We start from the raw sequence: 22,553 nt of genomic DNA on the forward strand, positions 1-22,553 counted from the left end.
AGTAGATTAACACATGAAAAGCATTTGGAACAGTGCTTGCTTCATAGAAAGCATTTAATAAATATTAGCTATTATTATTCTACATACTTACTTATTTAAGTGGCCAGTAAATTTGGCTGAGTTTTCTAGTGAGCCTCGCAAAGTAGAAATATCAGTACATGATTTGTTGTCCATAAAATATATACAAACTGGTTGTACAGGAGAAGTCCGGATTTCAGGATATTGCCCCCCCAACATTCCTCACAAAAAGGATGCTGTATGTGCCTGAAATAATACACCAGCCAGAGAGAGTTTCCCAGGATTTTCTCTTTACCATCCCTGCAGACAGCCAATGGCTTCACACCAGAGCGCAATTCAGTAAAAGTGATTCCACTGTGACTGAAATATTGCAGTACCTTGGGTCTGGCTTAATCCAAAAATAAAATTCATAACATCAAAATGAAACTACAGAACCACATGCCCTTTGAGATATTCTCTATAATATAGGAGGGTCAATTAGGAGACAATTACAGTGGTTCTGGCAAGAGCAACTAAAGCCTGACCCAAAGAACTAGCTACAGGATGAAAGCGCCTTGGCATGGAACCAACCCACGGTACTGTGAGAATCCACAAGGCTTTGCAACTGACTCAGAGTGCGGCAACAGGGAGGAAGAACTTTCAAGGCCTAAGAATATAAGTATGGAAAGGTGGAAAGAAAAAAAAAGCTTAGTAGTTGTATTCGTGCCATTCAAATTTTCTACCATCTTACAAGTACTTTGTCAATCTATCCACTACTGAGGAAGATGTATTAAAATCTCCCTCTGTGACAGGAGAGGCCATCTGGCCAAATCCCCTCAATTTATAGATGAGCCTATATTTGCTAGGCCTTTGCTCAGAGATCTCGAATGACTTATGTGTGACCTTTGCCTTGTGTCACTGTGCCCTTGAGATGAGGGGCAATTCACGTCCTTTTACTGCCAAGCCTCCTTTAATGAAACACAATCCTGCACTGGGATGGTCATCTGTTTTTTATACTCAAAACAAATTTTGCATTTGTGATTTAGCAGTATTTCAAATAAAAACAAAAGGGAGCAAAGGAGGGGAGCAGGGAAGGGGCATTTGCTTCGGCCCCTCCATTCTGTGCCCTGCCTGGGAACCCAACGCCTCTGGCAAGAGCCTCTCCTTCCTTCTGGGCGACTGCTCTTGGGAAGGTAAAACCAGAATCATTATGTAAATATAACGTATAAAATTCTAGTCAACGTATTTTAAATTTTAGCTTTCTTAATATTTAAGTATTAACCAAAAAAGAACGTTAAATTTTGTTTATGCCACTGTAAATTTATCCATTTCTCCTTGTAATTTTGTCTTACATATTTAGAGGCATTGTTTCCAGTTGATTCGAAGATGTTCTGGATCATAGTATCTTCCTGATGAGCTGTCCCTTTTATCATTCAAGTATACCACTCTCTTCCTAATAATACTTTTTGCTTTAAAATATATTATTACTGTATTATTTTGTTTAGAATTTGCCCACCGTGTTTTCTCCCATCCTTTTAACATTTCTATGCCAATACCTTATCAATTTGTTCTAGTAATTGACACACAGCTGGATTTTTAAAAATCCAATCAGAGTATCTTTGTCTTAGGCATGTTTATATTTCTTATTATGCTGATATGCTGGGCCTATTTTTCCCCATTATGTTGTTTTATCTATATGCCATATGTTTTCCTTTCTTGCCACCTTTTGAGCTGGTTGTTTTCTTTACGCCTTTTTTATTCTCACTTGTGCTTTGAAAGGTATACATTTTAATTCTGTTGTTTTAGTGAGAGTTCTTACATTATTAATGTGCATACTTGCCTTACCATTGTTAGTAACCATCTCTAGCCATTGTGAAGACTTTAGGAGCCTTAGAACTCTTTAATTCTGATCTCTAACTTCTTATATCTTTAAAGTAATTTGGGTTTTAGTATTTTAGTTCCAACCTGGTATTAACCACTAACCCTTTCTTTAGATGTTTTAACAGCCCATATTTATTTAGATCTACAAACCTGTGTACCAATTTATTTGCCTACCTTTCTTTTTATTAAAATATAATTCAAATACAATTAAATCCACCCTTTTAAAGTGTACAATTAAGTCATTTTGGGTAGATTCACAAAATTATGCAACAATCACTACTAATTTTAGAACATTTTTATCATCTTGAAAGAAAACCCATACCCATTACCTCTCTATTTCTCCCTACCCGCAGCCCCTAGCAACCACTAATCTATTTTCTGTCTCTATGGATTTGCCTATTTTGGTCATTTCATTTATTTTTTAAAAGATTTTGTTTATATATTTTTAGAGAGGGGGAGGGAAAGAGAAAGAGAAGGGAGAGAGAAACATCAATGTGTGGTTGCCTCTCTCAACCCCCTACTGGGGACCTGGATGACAACCCAGGCATGTGCCCTGACTGGGAATCGAACCTGTGACCCTTTAGTTCACAGGCCAGCACTCAATCCACTGAGCCACACTAACCAGGGCTGGACATTTCATTTAAATGGAATTTTACAATATGTGGTCTTTTGTGTCTGTCTGGTTTCTTTCACTTAACATAATGTTTATAAGTGTCATCCATGTTGGATCAAGTATCAGTACTTCATTCCTTTTTATGTCTGAAAACTACTCCATTGTATGGATATAGCAATTTATTTATCTGTTGGTTGATAGGCATTTGGGTTATGTCTGCCTTTTAGCTATTATGCATAATGCTGTTATAAACACTCATTACAAGTGTTTTTGGTGGACATATGTTTTCAGTTCTCTTGGATATATACCCAGAGTGAAAACCAATTTCTTGTATTCAGTGGTGTGTTGATAAGTGTTTAACAATCAGCTTTCATGTGGTAGCAGGTAGTGGAGACCTGATTTGCAGCATTTGTTGGTCTCTGGGGTCTAAGTACACAAGTTACCAAGGTGACATCACGGAATGCAGGGATGGGAGGAGGTGCAGAGTAGCTGACCATTGTCCAGTAGTTCTACAGTCTAGATACAACAGATAAGAATAACCTTGAGGACACAGATGATAGCAAAATTATAGTAAAATAGTTAAGAGGTAATGCATGGTGAGGATATTTTATTTTTTAAAGAATTCATTTAAGCCCTGGCTGGCGTAGCTCAGTGGATTGAGCACGGGCTGCGAACCAAAGTATCACAGGTTCGATTCCCAGTCAGGGTACATCCCTGGGTTGCAGGCCATGACCCCCAGCAACCACACATTGATGTTTCTCTCTCCCTCTCTTTCTCCCTCCCTTCCCTCTCTAGAAATAAATAAATAAAATCTTTAAAAAAAAAAGAATTCATTTAGTTGTAAGTTTATATAATTTAATTTCTTATAATGACCACATTTAAATCATCAGTTTGTAAAATTTCTGGAATTTTAATAGCTCTTTGGACTGATGTGAGCTGGCTATCTGTGTTCTTTCAGCAAGAGTTTATATGAAGTAAACTCATTGTCTTTGCTTTTCTGAAAATGTCTGAAAATTGAGCTCTCACTCATAACTGTAACTGTGTACAGAATTCTGGTTTGAGGCTTATTTTCTTTCCACACTGGGAACATGCCACCCTCCTGCCTTTTGGCTCCCACTGTTGCTGATGAGAAGGCTGCTGTTGCTGTAGTTGTCATCCCTTTGGGGAATCTGTCCCTTTTCACTGGAAGCTTTTGTATTTTTCTCGTGACCTATGGTTTTGCAGTTTCACTGAAGCATGACTGGTTATGAAATTGTTTATTGACCTTCTTGGTATGTTTCCTCAGCTCCAAAAAATTATCAACCCTTGTGATGGTTGATTTTAGGCACCAACCTGGCTGGGCCATGGGGTGTCCAGATATTTGGTGAAATGTTAACCTGTATGTGTCTGTGGGGATGTTTTTGGGTGAGATTAACAATTGAATCATAGACAGAGCTTAGTGTGTTGCCCTTCAAAATGTGGGTGGACTTCATCTGATCAGGCCTGAATGGAGCAAAATGGTTGACCATCCCAGGAATAATAAGGAACTCCTCCTACTGGCTGTTTGAGCTGGACATCAGTCTTTTCCTGCCTTCAGACTCAAAGTGGAACATCAGTTCCTCCCAGGTCTTGAGCCTGCTGGCTTTCAGCTGTAGGCTTAGACCACAGGCTCTCCTGACTCTCAGCCCTTTACGCTCAGACTGGAAGTACACGGTTGGGTTCCTGGGCCTTTGGCTTGCCAGCTACAAGTCTTGGGACTTGTCAGGTTCTATAATTGTGTGAGCCAATTCTTTATAATCAATAAATATATGTATAAATGTACATACATTTATACATATCTATGGTATAGATATTAGATTTTTTTTCATATGCATGTGTTGGTTCTGTTTCTCAGGAGAACCCTGACGAATACAGCTATAATATTTTAAAAAATGATTTCCCACCATTCCCCCTATTAAATCTTTCTGGAACTCCTATTAGACACATGCTTGACTTGCTCATTTTATCCTTCATATCTTTTTTAAATTTAATCTTTATTATATTTTTTCCCATTACCATTTGGTCCCCTTATACACCCGTCCCCCCAGCAATCAGCACACTGTTGTCCATGTCTATGAGTCCTTTTTCCTTTCTGCTCAATCCTTCCTCCTTCATATCTTTTAAATTCTTGTTAAGATTTTTTTTTATTTCTTTCTGTTTCTTTACTCCATTTTGATTGATTTCTTCCAGTGTCTCTCCTAATTTCCTCTTAAGCTAGATCTAATATGTAGTTTAACTCATCATTTGAGTTTTTAATTTCAGTGACTACGATTTCCTTTCTGGAAGTTCTGTATGATTCTTTGAAAAAAATCTCCCAGTTCTTTCCCCACATACTATTTTGTTCTTTTATTATGGCTTTCATTACATTCTTATCTTTCTAATTTAATCATCCTGCTTCATAGCCTCTTTCATATATTTCTATTTTTATCCTTCTTTTCTCTAGCTGGCTGTGTTTGTTGACCCTTCATCTCGATCATTTCTTTCCTCGTGTGATTTGTTACTTTTTGTGAGCATCTTTATCAGGGGTTGTTTTTTTCTGCTAGCCCTGGATTGTTAAGTGTCCCTACAGAGCAATTTCAAATTTGTTTCAGCCCTAACCTAAAAATTTTAATAGGTCTTACTTCAGCCCTAACCTAAGAATTTTAATGGTCTGGACCAATTTTTATGTTACGTTATCTCAGTAGGTGCCTACATATACAGGTAGAGAACACTTAAACCTCCATATGCATTTGGCAGAAACTGAGGTTTCCATTTCTCATGAGTGCCATTCCCCCCCCACAACCAAAGGCCTTCAGACATCAAGATTCCCTGCAACTTTTCTAACCCTGGGGTATAGTTTTAACAGTTTCCTTTTCATGGAAGGGGGCAGAGCTTCCTACGTTAGGGCTTTATGCAGGGGCTCAGCTCAAGCTTCCTCACCTGGCTGGGACTTCAGCCCTGCATCCTGCTCCTTAGTGTGCAGTGGAACCTGGCCTGCAGTTCTCAGGATCCATAGCTAATTCGAATCCCCTGCATGCTGGCAAGGCACATCACCTGTACCCTATTTTTCATTTCTTTTTCACTTCTGACATCTGGGGACTTCTCTTTATAGTTTTCAAATTTGGCAATAAAATTAACTTTTCTGGTCTAGTTCATGCAGCATCGCTATGTGTCTGTAGCAGGGGGTGGGATGGGAGAATCATCTATGCTAGAATAATGGTCATATTTCTGGAAGTGGCCAGATTGGAAATAATAATTTTGTGAGAAAAACATTTATCATCTCCATTTTATAGAAAAGAAAACTGAAGCTCGGAATGGTTGTCTAAATTGCCAAAGCCATAAAAACTTTAAATGGGGAAATGGGTTTTGTTTTCAGTCTGTTTGCCTACAAAATCCCATGCAAGATATGTTGGTATCTTAAAGGTAGCTCAGTACCTCTGGGTCCTCTCTGTTGTTAGCTTTCAGGGACAATCCACTCATGGCATTTTGCTAACATAAATACTCAGGAAAAGACTCCCCCTACTGCTAGGTAAGGCTGTTTGGAGATAAGGGGAGGGGGCTGAACTTAAACTGGAAGCCTGAACCAGAGAGCTGCTGGCAGGAGCATTTGGCCGGAAGCACGTGGAAACCAACAGGCATTTCCGCCACCACCCGGAAGCATCCCCGCTTGTGCAGCGGTCAGTGAACAGGGCATACGTAAGGGTCCTGCCCATTGTTGTTGGCTTGCCTCTGGAAGGAGGAGGAAGCCCAGGCTAGGGCAGGATTTACCTGTAAATTCTGTGGGGTGTAGAGATGTCTCAGTAGAGACTGGCATACGTGTGCGTGTGGTTATATATGTTCTCCATGTCTCTTCACATCCTGTGAAGTCGGACGCTCTCAAATGAGGCCTGATACACAGCTGGAAATAGGTAGAGAGGTAGAGCAGACTTCAGACCCAGTGCTTTCTGACTTCAGTCCGAGGGCTCTTTCCATTGCTACATACACCCCGCCAGCGCCTAAACTGGCTCTCCTGGGTCTCGGTCTTGGAATCACATCAGGCCCAAGTGCGCTTGATGAAAAGAGAAGGTGGAAAGGGATCAGCTCCGAAATAAGTTGACGCGTGTTCCTGGGGCTGTACACGGAGTAACGCTGAGAAGAGATACCACAATTACACGAGCCAGACTTGTGCCTCCACCTGAGTGAAGTCGCTTTGGAACGATCACGCTGGGAGGCTCGCCACTTGTTCTGATGATACCACAACTGCCCGAAACTCCTGTGGGACCTCTCCTTTATAAGTCATGAAAAGACTTCAGTCCCGTTACTATAAAATTACACCTCATTTCTGATTCCAAACCCAGCTGCAGCTCCACATCTGATTTACCGTGAGTTCCAAATGGCTTTTGGCTGTTGCCAAAAATAAAAAATCAGTCCCCAGAGGCAGAATTGTATTATAATTTAGATGCAAAAGAATGGGTTGAATGCTCTTCAGGCAATTTTCAAATCAAGATTATAGAAATGTTTAAAGTAGCAGAAGCACTGTTGAAATCAATATATACTCCCAGGCTGATATCTTGGAAGAAGACAACTCTAAGTTTGGTTGTATAATTTCTGCTGTTTAAGAAAAATTACTCACCTTGAGGCATTGTGAAAACACTGGCCGTAGTAAAGATACCAATGGGATGATACTGAATGCAGCCCGGGGCACTGTGAGATGGGCCTACTCAGTGTGGTGGAATTATAAGTTGGTACCGCCTTGTCAGAGCAATTCAGCAATAAACAGCAAGAACCTTTAGAGAGTTTGAGTCAATTGACCTAAAAATTTCACTCCTAGGAATCTTTCTTAGAAAAATAGGCAAAAAGGTGGACAAAGATTTATGTATACGGCTAATCATTTTATTTGTAAAATAGTAAAAAGAAGTCAATAATCCCACAATGGGGAAATTGTCAGGTAACTTTTGTTGTACTCACTAAGTAAATAATGCATCCATTCAAAATGATGTTTTTGAAGAATTGCCAGTGTTTGAAGATGTTCACGATGGAGTAGGTGATAAAGTAAGACTATAAAACTACATACATTATATAGCCCCATGTTTACTTTCTATATGCTAAAAAAAGCTTCAAGATAGACTCAAAATGTTACCAGTGGTTTTACCTTGGTGATGAAATTATAGGTGACTTTAAATTTTCTTCATTATACTTTTATATAAATAATTTTTATCATCATAACTATAAATATTACTTTTATAATTAAAATATGTACAATGAAAATTACTTTTAAAGAAAGGAAAGAAAGAAGGAAAGAAAGAAAGAAAGAAAGAAAGAAAGAAAGAAAGAAAGAAAGAAAGAAAAAGATTTTTTTCTTAAAGAAAGAAATAAACATGTTTTACTGGAAGAGAAGAGATTTGCCCCCAGGAAGCTGATGGCTTAGTGAAGGAAATGAGACACATACACAAGTAAATTTATTAAGAGGTAATAAGGACTATAGAGCATTTACAAAGTGTAGAGGGAAAGATTAGCTCTTTCTGGAAGGGTTGAGGGTTGGTGAAAACAGGTAGCATTTATTCAGGGTCTTGAAGGATGAATAGGAGTTCTCTAGGGCTCTGTAAATTGTCAAGTGCTATAGAAGTGTAAGTTACTTTAGGGCCTTTATTGTTACTGTCAAAGTCTACCTCATATAAAGCTTTCTTTCTTGTCTCTTTCCCATGCTTCCTAAAACCCAGGGTCCCTGGGACAGGAAGCAGCAGCGGTAAAACAGTCACACATCAGTGAGCTAGCAAGTGAATTGAGGTGCATCCAACTAAGGAGCAGATCCAGGACCAGAGGACATAAAATTATCTGGGAGCAGGGCCAGGAAGGTGCCGGTGGGTAAACAATTCCCCTTTATTTGCCACCCTGTGAAAAGGCTGGCTTTGCTTGGGGCCTCCACCCTGAGTTATGGGGCCATCTCCACCTGGGGGATGGTAAAACCCGAGAAGGAGCATCACACATCAGGTTGTGATTTACGTGGGCAGGAAATGGTGTGTCAGATGTCCTTACAGCCTCCAGACATGGTGGAGTGGAAAGGAGGGGTGTGAGTGAGGGGACCAGGAAGGGTGGCAAGAGATGATTTATTTGGGAGAAATTGTTAGAAGCTCAGGGTTGGAAGGGATTGAAAACTTACGTGGTTTAATCCTCCTGATCCCCTCCCCAACATCCTTATCACGTTGCCATCCTCTGCTTTCACGGTGCAGCTCCAGGCTGCCTCTTCTATTACCTCCCACTTCAATTCTTATGCTTCAGGCATTCCTCATTGTTCAATTTCATGAGAAAAAATACCAAGTATGCCCTTCTGTGCCTCCTGTTGCCTGTTTATTTAAGCAACAAACATGTGTTTAATACCCACACTATGCCTGCAATGTTCTAGAATCTAGATGTTGTCAGAGAATGAAGAAAAAGACAGCCAAGATCTCTTGTCCTCACGGACCTATCATTTGATCCATGGTTCTCATGGACCATTCATTGTAGTGGGGAAGACATACAATAAACAAAGGAACATGTAAGAAAATATCAGTCTATAAGTGTCAGTCAGCTTTAGGAAAATGTAGGGGAAGAACTTCCCATACAAGGAGAGCAGCTGATTCCAAGATCTGGGGGAATAAACTTTGCTCTGCGAACAAAAATAAGGAACCTGGCATTGTGCACAGAATACACTTTCTTGCTTAATATGCAAATAAAAATCTTCTCCTGTTTTAGGACTTGATGTAAGCATTGACTCTTCAGGCAAATCTCTCCTGACTTCCCCGGGTAGAAGTGACCACTGTCCCCTTTCCTCACTGTTGACTCTGAGCGGGCTTCTGCAGGCAAACTTGTAACAGTCTGCCACTCTTACCATGGCAGAGCATCACTACTCCCTGGTGGGCCTCAAGGCGGAGCTTCCTCACTCAGGCCCTAATGCCCAGCACAGAGCCTGGCACAGAGTCTGTGATCTGTATGCATTTGTTCCTTGAATAGGTGAACTCTTACTATCAGAATCTCCTTATTGACGCTTAATCCAGAATTAGCAACCATGTATTGATCAGAGCCAGTCCCTGTGTTGGGACTTTCAACTCTGCTGACTCTTACAAGGCTCATGACCACCACATGCGGTGTCAATATCCTATTCTGTAGTTAAAACTCAGAGAATCAAAGTGACTTCTGAGGTGGCTCAGTAATAAGAATCAGAGCTGACATTCGAACCCAGGTTCTCTTGGCACCAAATTCCAATGCTTTATCTCCTATGTGATGCACTTGTCATGCACTAATCTGCGGAGCTGCCATCTCTGTTCTCCTAGATAGCCATTTCCCTGAAGGAAGAAGGGTCTGTGCTTGACTTCACGCTGTATCCCGCATGACACCCCAACAGTGCTTTGTATTTGAACATTCAGTACGTGTGTCTCAAACACTCAAGGAGTGGAAAAGAAAGTATGAATGTGTAAATGAATGCTCCACCCAAAGGGAACCAGCTTCTGATATCACTTCATAGGACCGTGATGGGCTGGAGCGAGAAATGTTTTTGAGGGGAGGGGCCTTCCCAGATACCTCCGCGCCCATCTGGGAAAGAGAGTGTGCTGTCTCCCTAGCAAAGCCCTCGTTTCTTAGAAATCACACCTTTTGCTCAGTTGTATATCTCAGCAGGCAGGCAGGAGCACAGAGGGGAACATGCATGGCTTCCAATGAGCTGGGAAAATGAGGTTAGGTTTCGATTCAGATAGTTATTTGTGTTTTCTGGGTCTGCACGGTCGATAAATTTTCAACGAGGAGTGATTCTGTTCCTCATCTTTCATGCTTTATGGGACTTCGGGGAATGAAAACATAACATCCTGCTTTCCCATAAGTTCTCTGGCCGCTACCCTGGCACCAATTAAAGACATGTCTATGCAATTAATCAAAACCAATTTGGAAGCACTCCGGCGCTGCTCCTCTGATGTGCTGCCTGCTTCGCATACAGTAGTTCCTCAGCTGCAGCCACGGAGCCAGGCACATAGGAGCTTTTGATGAACTGGCTGAGCCGGCCCCAAGTGTTAACTATGTCATCTGACATGACTAATGAGGCTCCCAACTTGATTCGCGTGAGCGGAGCAGCCCTGCTGTCTGGAGGAGGCTCGGTTTCCGCAGCCAACCTTGAAAGAGACTGCAACGTGCTTGGTACACACTCCATCATGTCAGCTGGAGTCCTAGAGGCCTCTAGTGTTAGAGCTGGGAGTCGTCCTCTGGGAGGGGGATGGAAACTGTAGGCCAGGCTCTGTGCTGGGTGCTAGAGGGAATGTGACCCAACTGAAACTTGCAGCTCAGCCTCTTCATTTTATAGACATGGAAGACAAGATCCAGCAGAAGTGTGGAACTTGCTAGACACCTGAGCTTTGCATACAGAGATAAAGAGAAGGGATGGTTCCTATCCTTGAAGAGTTAAACGCCTTCACAAGCATATAGGTGCCCTCAGGAGTAACAACTGGGGCCTGATGCAAGTATGCCTTATCAAGGGTTAAATCATGGGTTTCCTTCCTTTATTCTGCAAACAGGGTAAGGGGAGGAGAGTGTGTGTTCTTGCCACCTTTGCAATCCCCAAAGCATGGGATTTGGAGTCAACAGATTCAGGTTTGCCTTACAGGTCTACTTTGAGTTGATGTAATCTTGAAAAAATCACTTCATTTTTCTGAGCCTTGGTTTCCTCATTGTAACACTGGGACAAGCCAATTACTTCTGCCCACCCAGCCTACTTCCTAGAGTCCTGGTGAGACCCAGCAGAGTTAATGTGTGTGAAAGTGTAAGTGAGAGTCTCTGCACATGTTAGTTATTATTCATATTATTATAGCCTTTAAGAACCCCTGGCTGAAATCTCTGAAATAAGGATCCACAGCTAGATTTAACTCTCTTTCTCTTCCTGCCTCTTCAAAATGCACAGGAAAGAAACGGATATAAAACCAATTGGTCATCTGCCTACAATTTTAACAGCTTCCCCAGAGAGTCCATGACACAGAAAGGAGAAGTACTCCGCCATTGTAATTTAATGTCATTCCACACATTGATCGAGCACCTACCATATGCCAGACATTTGCCATGCTGTGTGGGGAATCAGAGTTGGATAAGACATGTCCCTCAGCCATCTTGAGAAACTCACCAGTTAGTGGGAGAAACAGACATGGACATAAATAACTGTAATATACTGCAGAAAATACAATTGCCATTGCAAAGATGCAAATCAAGTGCTGTGGGAGCCAGAGGAGACTGGGAAATGTTTCCTCAAGGAAGCATTCCTGAAGGATGGGCAGGCTCAGCTGTCAGGAAGCACGAGAAATGGTGCTCCAGACTGAGGGAACAGCACGGGCAAGTGGATGGAGTCCTGCAAGAAATGGTCAGAATAAAATCCAGTTTGGTATGGGGTGTGAGTATGAACGAAGGAAAAGTCACTGGGCCCCAGGTCTGAAACCCAGGCATGGGTGCTGCTGTTTCACTCTTCTCTTTGCTGCCTGGATCCCTTTGGCCTCTGTCCCTCAGGCAGAGAGAATCCCATACTGGCCCTTCCTCCAGCATGGCTGAACCCAAGCCCCAGGCAGAAGAGCCAACAGCAAGGGAACAGCAACAATCATAAAAGCAGAGCAGCCAGGGCTGGGAAATGCCAGTCACAGCCACACCTCCCCGACCCAGGTGAGAGCTTCACATGAATCCAGCAATGTCACTGTGTCTGCAGCATGATGACAAAGACCTAAAGCCTCTTGGCATGTGTCACATGTTATGTTTCTCTCCTTCCCTGCTTTGTCTAGAAGAAGCCAACTTCTTTATGAGTAGCGCCATCAGAACAGCTTTGGAAGGTCGAAGCTGCAGCTGGACTCAAGGCATGTCCATGGGCCACCCCAGGGACTCCTATTTTCTTGGCCTTCCCATTTTTTGTTGTAAATCATGTTTTATCATGCAAATGATGCAGCAAAAAGGACGTCAACCCCAAAAATAAGAAAAAGGAAAGGAATGCCTACTCATACATTATCTGTTTCCTTTTTCCTTGCTCCTTCCTTGCTGTTGACTGTAAGCATAACATTTTTTTGTCTGCTTTCATCACTGATACAATTATATATTCTATTTTTATCACTGAGAAGTGTATCATACAGCTTTTTGCATTTAGCTACTGCCAACCTCTGGTTTCCACACAGGCCTGGCCCTGCTTCCCCAAGACTGGAGAAAGAAGTGAGGGCTGTGTAAAAGTGGCCCCCCACAGATGACACGGGTGCCATTGACAACTGGCATCACATTGCCGAGGAAAACCACTGACTGCTCTGCCATCAATAGGCTTGGGTTGGAATCTCAGCTCCTCGACTCTGAAGCTAGACGGCCCTGGGCCAATCTCTCTCTCTTTGAGCCTCCTGGCTTTGTCTGTGAACTGGTTAGGAAATGGTCTCAGTGCCATCCTCATGGACTTGCTACAAACTCACCTCTTGTTTAGTTTCCCACCATTTTCTCCCCTAACATGCCTCCCGTATTACAGTCACATGGGATGACTCACTATTTTCCCCTAAAATGATGCTCCCACGCTTTCGTGCCTGTGTACTTCTTACTGCTCACCATCACCCTCACATAAGAATATCTTTACATCCTTCCCCTTAACACACCCTCTCACCTCAGCACTCACCCTTCGTGAAACTGGGAACTTCTACACTCTCTTCAAGACCCAGCTCAGATACCCTTTTTCTGTGAACTAGTTCCAGTGAGAGAGAGAGGGAGAGAGAGAGAGAGAAACATCAATACAAGAGAGAAATATCAATCGGTTGCCTCTCAGAGGCACCCCATCTGGGGACTACGCCCGCAACCCAGGCATAAGTGGAATTAAACCACTGACCTTTTGCGTTGCAGAATGATGCCCAACCAACAGAGCCACACTGCTCAGGGTGAAGAGTGAGTCACTCTTGCTACATGTGGTGCCTGGAGGAACCCTTCGCATCCAAGGGGTCACCCAAAACCATCATCTCCTAACCCGATACATGCCCAAATCTGTGTGACTCTCCTCCCTCTTCCCCTCCCTTGCCCTTTGCACAAGGCAATCACCAAGTTACACCAGGTCACAGCTTGAATATCCTTGGATCCATTTATCTCCATCTCATTGCCATCACTATTGGCCATCACTTCTCATCAGGGTGCCAGCAACAGTCTCCTAAAAAAGAAAAAAAGAGTAATATGTACATAGTTCAAGTCAAATTTTTCTCAAAGGCTTTTAGTAAATAACAGGAGATTCCTGTCCCACATGTCCCACACCAAGCCCTGCTCCTCAGAGATGATGAGCCACTTTCAAGTCTCTGGGCTGTTTCTTTTGGTATTTACTTGTCTTTTCCAAATAATGTACCTATACTGTTGTTCTTGATTTTTAAGTTTAGAAATTATCTACTGACTTTGAACAATGGGAGATTTCTCTAACACCACTTTCCTGCCCTATCCTTCAGTGTAACCATATCATAATGTTTGGTTAAATTGTTGTGTGGTTTTTACATATTATGACTAGGAGTACCATTATAAATATTTGCCCTCTGAGATGCCAGCATCCCCCCCAGAACTGCTGTCCTTCCTGGTGAGGCCTGAGGCTGATGGCAGAGGGCGGAACACTGGGGGCAGGAACTGTTGTGGGGGAGGTGGGGCAGGCTGGTCATTGTCTGGCAGGTGGTGGGCACCAGAATAGTCTCTGGATGGTTCCCATGCTGGGCTCTCTGGGCCCAGGCAGGTGTAGCAAACAAGGCTGAGGTAAGCCTTCTGGGAGAGCCAAAGGCAGTGCTGAGGCGGGCCTAGAGGCTGCTGATTGGCACAGGCACCAACTGAGCCAAATGGGTACTGCCTTCTCTAACAGGGTTCTGGAGACACTGGCTGTGTCAGGGCTTTTCTCTTTGGATGATAGACCCTGGGAAGGTTAGGGAGTTGTAAGACAGGCAGCAGGGGCAGCTGGAGCAATGATGCTCAGGGAGCTTCAGGGTAGCTACTATTTACTAACCACCATAGAAGAATTTCAACACCAACAACTAGTACAGTCTAACAGAACGAATACAGTCCTGTTGGCTCTGGTTATGACTATGTAAATATTATTCACAGCGAAGTGAGTAGGGCTTCGTGATTAGATTTACATTCTTCGTAAGATTTTAGTTTTTCCTAGAATTAATAATTGCCTTGTTGTTTTCTTTGGCTTAGTTTCTCCATACCCATCACTAAATTTTCTTCAGACTCTTTGATAGAACAATATCATAGCCAAATCAGGTAATTTCTCACTTCTAGCCATGTACTAGGCATTGTGCTAAGCACTGGGGACTCAGCTGTGAACAAGGTAGATACGTCCTTGCTTTCATTAAGTTTACAGGTTAGCAAGGGATCAGACACAAAATAATTACAATTGTTTCAACTATTACGAATGAGAGAAGTATGGCTTCTATGGGAAAACACAGCAGAAATACCTCACTCAGCTAGAGAGACAGGAAAGATTTCAGAGTGGAAGGATGGATAGAAACTATTCATTCAGACAAAATATATTTAGTCATTCTCTGCTACTTATTGGGCACTGTTCTAAATGCTGAAAATGTAGTACTGGACAGCCTAGGCAAGGCCTCTGCTTTCCTGGGGCTTACGTTCCAGTGAAGAGAGGCAGATAACTAACACAGAAGATAATATTCAATAGAAACAAAATAAACCAGGTGGCATGATGGGCAGGGCAGGTGGTGGGGTGGGGTGAGGCTATTTTAGACAGGTTGGCAAGGTCACAGAGAGGGAGACATCTGACTTGATATCTAAAGGATGAGAATAGCCAACCAACTATGTGAAGATCAAAGAAAAGAGGGGCCCAAGCGGAGGGATCATTAAGTGCCAGATCTGAGGAGGAGCAAGATCATGAGCCTTTACAGCAGAATTGGAAAGCAGTTCCATAAGGCTGGAACATGAATGGTGGAGGGCTGCAGCTAAGATAAGGGAGCTGTTGTTACAGGGCAGGAGCCCTGGCACCTCCTAATAACACTATTATTGATAAAATCCAGACTCTGCAGCTATGTTGTAAGATACATCCCCAGTTTGTTTTTCCTCTCTTTAGTATTATGGGAAGTGTGGAAACTTGCAAGTTCCATTTTGGTAGACTCCCTTCCCAGGAGGATGGTGATGAAAGGCACGTGGAAGGAAGAAGCTGTTGTTTCATCCAGCTTTTTGGTGGGAGCTCAAGAGCGGCAGCGGCATCCCTGACAGAGCAGCACCTGGCTTCACCCAGTGGTGGAAGCTCCTTCCTGATTTCCCCTCTTTTTTCTAACCCTTCCAGCCCTTTCCTCCTTGGGCAACTGTGCCCCATATCTCTGTAAACCATCTCCTGCTTTAAATCTCTGCTTGACATGGTGTAGAGTAGTGCCATCACATAGAATGCTCTGCGATGATAGAAATGGCCTAACTGTGCTGACCAGTACAGCATCTACCCAACAGATGTGACTTCTGAGCTCTTGGAATATGACTAATGTGATTGAGGAACTGAATTTTTAATTTTATTTCATTTCAATAATTTAGATGTAAATAAGCCACATATGGTTAACGATGACTGCACTGGACAGCACAGATCTAGGACAAGTTGTTTTGCTGACAGGACCCTGGCTGATATGGTAGCTGATACGAAAAGTGGTCATGGGAAACTGCCCCTCAAAGATGGGACTGTGGGGTTGTTATATGACCTGACTGGGCTTGAACTCAGTGATGACCTCATTGCCCGTGGAAAACGGGATACTGTGTCATGGAAGAACCCCAACCTCATGGAGATGGCAAGGAGTAACAGGACTCCAAGTTGGCTTGCTGCACTCCAGAGGTGCTGAAAGTAGACAACAAGACTCTAGATCAGAGAAAATGAGTTTATTTCACAGCACTGCAAACAGCAGGAGCTATAGCATGTTACAGCTGGTTTCCTTGCCCCCCTGGCCCCATGGGGCAATGCAGTGGGCCCTGATGGCAGCAACACATGCAGTGAGGTTATACTGTCACTGAGTGGCCCTGTGCCGGGGCTCAGAACCATTTATAGCCAGCAGTCAATAAGCTAGTCTCCTTTCCCTGGGGCATGATCACTTGTACAGTAGTCACATTGTGGTCACCTTACCTACTTAATTGCCTTTGTGACTAGTTGCAGAAATGACTCAGGGTCAGGGCATGGTTAGACCTTGCAGTTTGGCATACTCGACAAAGACGTACAGGGACCCCTGGGGCCCCTGGTGGACTGTCTCTCTCAGTAACCAGTAGTCCATGGCATGCAACAGCAAGAGTTACTTACTTGTAAATACCTGGGACAAAGTGCCTATTGAAGGCAAGTTTTTGGGAGACCATATTGCTTCTAAAATGGACTTTTATGGTGGAAATTCTGATTACAAAGTTTTTGAGATGGGTTGGCTGCTTCTGACTGCACTGGAGAGCTTATTGAAAGAAAATTACAAGCTCAGAGTTTTAAACTTGCAGTTCTAGGCACATTTAGAGAATTGGAGAGCTTCTACTATGGCCCTAAAATAATTTTTTTTACCTATTATAGCTACAGGACTAATGTAATTGAAAATCCAATCCAAACTTGGATCTTGTGGCTACAAAATTATAATGTTGGTAGAATTTACAGCTTCTCCAGGTTTCTTAGATGAAAGGGCATGAATGGAGGTGAACGGGACCCTGAGACTCACAATGGAGACAGCTGGTCTAATGCAGGCAAATAGGAGACTGTGGAATGCCTAAACTTCCTGAACTCAGAAAAAAAAACTTTTTAAAGAAGTTTATGGTCTCTTTTCTATCTACTTACTTTCCTGAGGAAGCATGAGAATGTGACCAGGTTTTTTTAAAAATCAATCTTTGACCCTGGCTGGTGTGGCTCAGCAGATTGAGCACCAACCTGTGAACCAAGGCGTCACCAATTCAATTCCCAGTCAAAGTACATGTCTGGGTTGCAGGCCAGGTTGAGCCCCCAGTGGGAGGTGAGTGAGAGTCAACAACACATTAATGTTTCTCTCCTTCTCTTTCTCCTTCCCTTCCCCTCTCTCTAAAAATAAATTTAAAAAATATTTTTAAAATCAATCTTTACATACAGAAGTGTGTGTGTGAGAGAGAGCCAGAGAGAGACAGAGAGAGACAGAGAGACTGAGAGGGCAGAGAGCACGTGTGTGCATAAAGGCACCTGTTCACCTCAACACCATTCAGGACCCCTTTGAAGACAGAATAGAAATATTCAAACCTCTTTCAAACCTCCAAATCAAATGAGTCTAGATCTCCTAGCACCTTCAAAACACTTTGACTCTATGTCCAGTCCTGCCTGTTAGTACTGGAGGCAGGTATGGTCTGTGTGGAATTAGAGAATTTCTAAACAGAAATCTATCCACCTTGGAAGCATTCACAGCCTCTTGCTAACTCCAATTTCTGTCCTCCTCTTGGGGCCTGTATTTCCCTCTCCCACTTGTTGCATGCTATTTTTATATTTTTACTGAAGTACTCCAATTGCTGGAAGTCTCCCAAGGAAGTAAATCATCATGCTATTGTCTGTGGGGCTGTTTGGGGCTCCACACAACACCCATGGCAGATGTATATTTGTTGCCATTGTAACTTCATCGTAAATTGCAGGGTTCCCTTCACTGATAAGATTTCAATGCAGTAGTGATACTTCAACACTCTACTAATCTGAGTGTGGAACAATGAATAATGTGGGGAACCCTGACCTCAACTCATGGTCTTACAATGTAATGGTAGAGACAGGGTAGGAAAAGACAGTTACAATCCAGGGAGATCAATGCAATGATAGAAAGAAGTGTAAGGTGCTTCAGGATCACTTGAGCTGTGGGTAGGAGGTGGAGAACGAGAAGACATTTTCCTAAACCCTGCCTGGAAGGATGAGGAGGGATTTTCCAGGCAAGGGGGGCAGTGGGGTTGGCAGTGAGCCTGGCACAAGAAAGTAGCACATGAAAAGGCTTGGAGGGTAGAGACAGATGGTCTGTTCAAGAACAGCAGGTCATTCATTTCCAGTGACCAGAATTTGAGGGAAAGGTGACGAAAGATAAAGCTGCACAGATGAGGACAGCCACCTGTTCCGGAAGAGTTTTGAGTGCATGAGTGACATGATTAGTTTTCTCAGTCAGCAATGTCATTCTGGAGAATGACATGGGAGCAGACAGAGTAATTAAGAGGCTGCTGCATTACTCCAGACAGGGGATGTTTGAGGCCTGAAGCAGGGTGGTTAGTGGGGCGGCAGAAGCATGTAACAATTTGAGGGTTATTTAAAAGGTTGCATTGATAGACTTTAGTAACCTATTAGACATGAGGAGTGTGGGAGAGGGAAGGATCAAGGGTGAGCCCAGGCTTTTGGTCTGGCTAGCTGGAAGTACTCAAAAGTGTGAACCAATGAGAACTTCAAGTAAGTGCTCTGGGAATTCAGAAGCTAGCATGACCACAATGCAGGGACGTGGAAGGTGTAGTCAGTGAGCATCTCTGCCTTTAGAGAGGAGGTTAAGTGAATAGATTAAGAAGGAAAATGGGTCAGTGGAAGAGTATGAGGCTTTGGCATCACAGATACATGAGTTCAAATCTCTGCTCTGCCACTAACTTGCTCTGTAGCTCAGACAAAGTTCTTATTCTCTGAGCTTTAGTATCACCATGTGCAAAAATTAAGATAGGGCTAATTTCTATTATCTCTCCAGGGAAAACTCAGTTTGTAAAAGTGTAAGTACTGGACCCATGTTAATTATCACTGTCTTCATGTGCTTCAATTGTGTATATGCAGGGATTCACCGGCTATAATCATCCCAGATAGTTACTGAGTGCTTACAAGAACTCAGACACTGTTTATCAAGACTTACTCAATTTAACAAGCATTGTGTATAGCCAGCATCTAATTTAATCTTTACCATAACTCTATGAGATGGATATCATATTATCATCCCTATTTTACAGGTTAGGGAAATGATATCAAAGACAGGTAAAGAGCTTTGCCTAAGGCCACGCTGCTGTAAGGCCCATCAGTGTAAGTGGTAGAGCTGGGATGGGAACCTGGATCCAACACAGCTATAGTTCTGGGTGCTACGGAGGAGCAAGTAAGACAGAAGATGGTTCCTACCCATCAAGCTCCCATCCTAAGCTGAGGACTCAAAGGCAAGAAATGATATTAAGTCTTGGTGGTGGATGGGTTGTTGGTATTAAGCCATCTGACCCTTCAGTAAGAGAGGTGGGATTGCTACTAATCCATCTAGGGACAAGAGCACGAGGGCAGTGGGCTACCTCGAAGGAATCATTGTCCTACTGGGTCTCCTGACACAGAGGGAAACCTACTGAGCGTGGGCAACTATTTTTGAAGGATTGGGGTCTGGCAAGTTAATCTCACACAATCACAACTATAGAACATTAAATATGAACCGTTTTTTGTGCTCATGCTTTTGAGCCTTTCAGGCTGAGAACAAGCCCAGGAACCTTTGTTAGAGACATCAGCCTGCTGCCCAAGTATTCTGGCAATCATTGTATACAACTATAATAAGTAGCTATCATTTACTAAGCACCAAAAACTTTACATATGTCATCTCATTTAATTTTATAACCATCTAGCAAATTGATAATCGTATTTCCATTTTACAGGTGAAGAAATTGGTGCTCTTAGAGTTATGTGACTTGAAAAGGTCACAAAGTGAGTAAGCGTTAAAAATGATAGCTAACATATATTTAATGTTTACCACGTGCTAGATTCATCCTGGCCCTTTTCTTGTCACAGAATCCGAATTTTGTTCAGATATCCATCCCTCGGGAAAAAGGACTCTATATCCAGTATGACTGGCCAAGCCAATCACAGTGATTCTACTCCTTTTGGTAAGTGATTGGATTAATGGCAGGTTTGTGACCCAGGTCAGGCCAAAGATATGGGAGGGGGCATCAGTGATGAAGTCGAGTATGCAAAGGCTTTGAGAGGAGAGATTGTGTGTTCCATGAGAACACCTGGGAAAGGTTTTCTCACTCCTACCAAAAAAAAAAAAAAAAGGTGACCCCCTGCTGTTGCTGCACAAGGTAGTGTCTGGATGTGATGCCTGGAACCATGGAAGTCGTCATGTGATCAGGAGGAAAGCCAGCTTAGGAAAGCCTACAGTTGGAAGTTGGAAGAGCATGAGGGTAGAAAAAACTTGGAACCTTGATGAACTAATTAACCAATCCTGAAAAGTTCCCTATATCTAGACTGCTTGTTTTATGAGATAATAAATTTTCCTTATTGTTTTATCTATTTTGAGTTTTTGTTTGTTACTTGCAGCTGAGAACATTCTAACTGATACACACATGTACTTTCTCATTTAGTTGTCACCAGCAATCAATGAGAATGGTGTTATTGTCCCTATTTTACATATTAGAAAGTGAAGGCTCAGAGAAATTAGGTAATTTGTCCGAAGTTGCAGAGATAGGAAATGGCAGAAGAGCATTTGAACCTAATTCTGCCTAACTCCAGAACCAGAGTTCTTATCTACATCATACTAAGCAAGACGATGAGAATCGAATCTGGTTTGGCTGGTGCCAAGACCATGGTCTTTCTTCTACATTTTGCTTCCTTCCAATTTCTGGAATGGAATTCCCAGAAACTTGAGTCCGTGATGTTTGGTACTTAACATTTGCTGGCCATTGTTAAGATGAGGAGGATGCAGGGCAGGATGACTGCAAGTGAGAGGGAGCCAGGTACATAAGTTGGCTTGGCCTCAGGACCCCATTACTAGCAGACTTTCCTGCTCCCAGGGCTTGGGGACATCTGTTGAAAGGGAGAACCTGGTGTCCAGTGAAACACAACTGAAATAACTCTCATGCCTTTGTACATGAAAATCCTGTCTTGCCCAGGTATTTATTCCCACTTTTCCAACTGCCTCAGTGGGAAATTACTCAGCATCGTCCCCTGTTAGGGGTGTCAAGAAGATAGATTCCTACCATCAAAGGCAGGATTGGACAAAATCACAACTAAGATCCATTTCTTTGCTAAAGAGTCTAGGATTACATGAGAGGTACAAGGAGACCTTTTTTCTGAATGTACCAAAAAAAAAATCACAGTAATGAGGAACATAATCAGCTTAAATGTTTCTGAGCAACTTGTTTTCACTAGAGCCCGTCTGGGACATGGTGAAACGGATGAACATACATGACCCCTGTTGTCTGAGCTGAGTCTAATGAGAAGGCTGAGGCAGGGGCAACATAATTAAAATGAGGAAACTGTGTCCAGGGTTTAACAAGGAAAACACAATGTGTGGTAGGAACCTCAAGCGAGAAGTGACCCGTGACTGGAGCCATTAAGGACATTGAAGATAGCCTTGAGATGCAATTTGTAGAATGGGTAGTCTTTGAAGAGGTGAGAATAACCAGGGAGAAATGAAATACCAAGGCAAGAAAACTCCTCTGCAGAGAATGGCAAGTATCCTTCTGGCTGAAGTATTTGGTGTTTATAGTGGAAGACAAGCCTAGAAAAGACATTTGGCTTGTCCTTGGAAAGGTTCAACATACAAGGGCAGATAACTTGGTTTGAATTTGGTAGGAAATGAGAAGCCATGAGACTTTTGATCAGAAACATAGCCTACTTAGCATTATGCTTTACTGTGTGTTAATTCAGTAGGTACATGCAGAATTGATGTGGGAAAAGATGAAGGGCAGGGAGATGAATTTAAAGACTTAGCGAATCCCTTCTCCCTGACCACCTAGTGAAGGAACTGCTTTCCAACCAGTGGAGCCCAAGGATCCTGCATACTGCAGAAAGGCAGCTTCAGGGGCCTGGGGAGAAACTCACACCTCACTCTAAGGGTTCCTGCTGGGCTCAAGGCTCCCACACATCACGATGCACACCGCAGAGGTGCTGACAGAGTCAGAGGACTGGATCAGTTACACAGCGGGGAGAGGCCAGACTGCCAAGGACAAGTGCAGAGAATCATCACTGAAGACAAAAGGCCCCGAAGGAGCCCAGGCAGCTCTTTCTCAGCCAGCAGCGGGTTGCTCAGAGTGGGCGTTCCAGGCTTTGAGAAGGCTGGAGGCCTTAGGTACTTGGAAGTGCAGTGTAGTCTCAGGATGTGAGGACAAGGGAAGTTCCTGCAGGATCCAGTAACCCTCTTACTGAGAAGCT

General features: G+C 43.0%; 1 long non-coding RNA gene across 1 annotated transcript in view; it reads left to right on the forward strand.

Moving 5' to 3' along the window:
- The window catches only part of LOC123805387, a 36,247-nt gene extending 15,561 nt beyond the window's left edge, over positions 1-20,686 (forward strand). Inside the window, exons 3-4 of the long non-coding RNA XR_006783301.1 lie at positions 20,190-20,284; positions 20,484-20,686. This is a non-coding gene — a long non-coding RNA (uncharacterized LOC123805387). The remainder of the gene's footprint in view (positions 1-20,189; positions 20,285-20,483) is intronic.
- The last annotated feature ends 1,867 nt before the right edge of the window (positions 20,687-22,553 follow it).

Source organism: Phyllostomus hastatus, unplaced genomic scaffold (assembly GCF_019186645.2).
Source record: "Phyllostomus hastatus isolate PE091 unplaced genomic scaffold, TTU_PhHast_1.1 phas_scaffold_317, whole genome shotgun sequence".
Classification (NCBI taxonomy): Eukaryota; Metazoa; Chordata; class Mammalia; order Chiroptera; family Phyllostomidae; genus Phyllostomus; species Phyllostomus hastatus.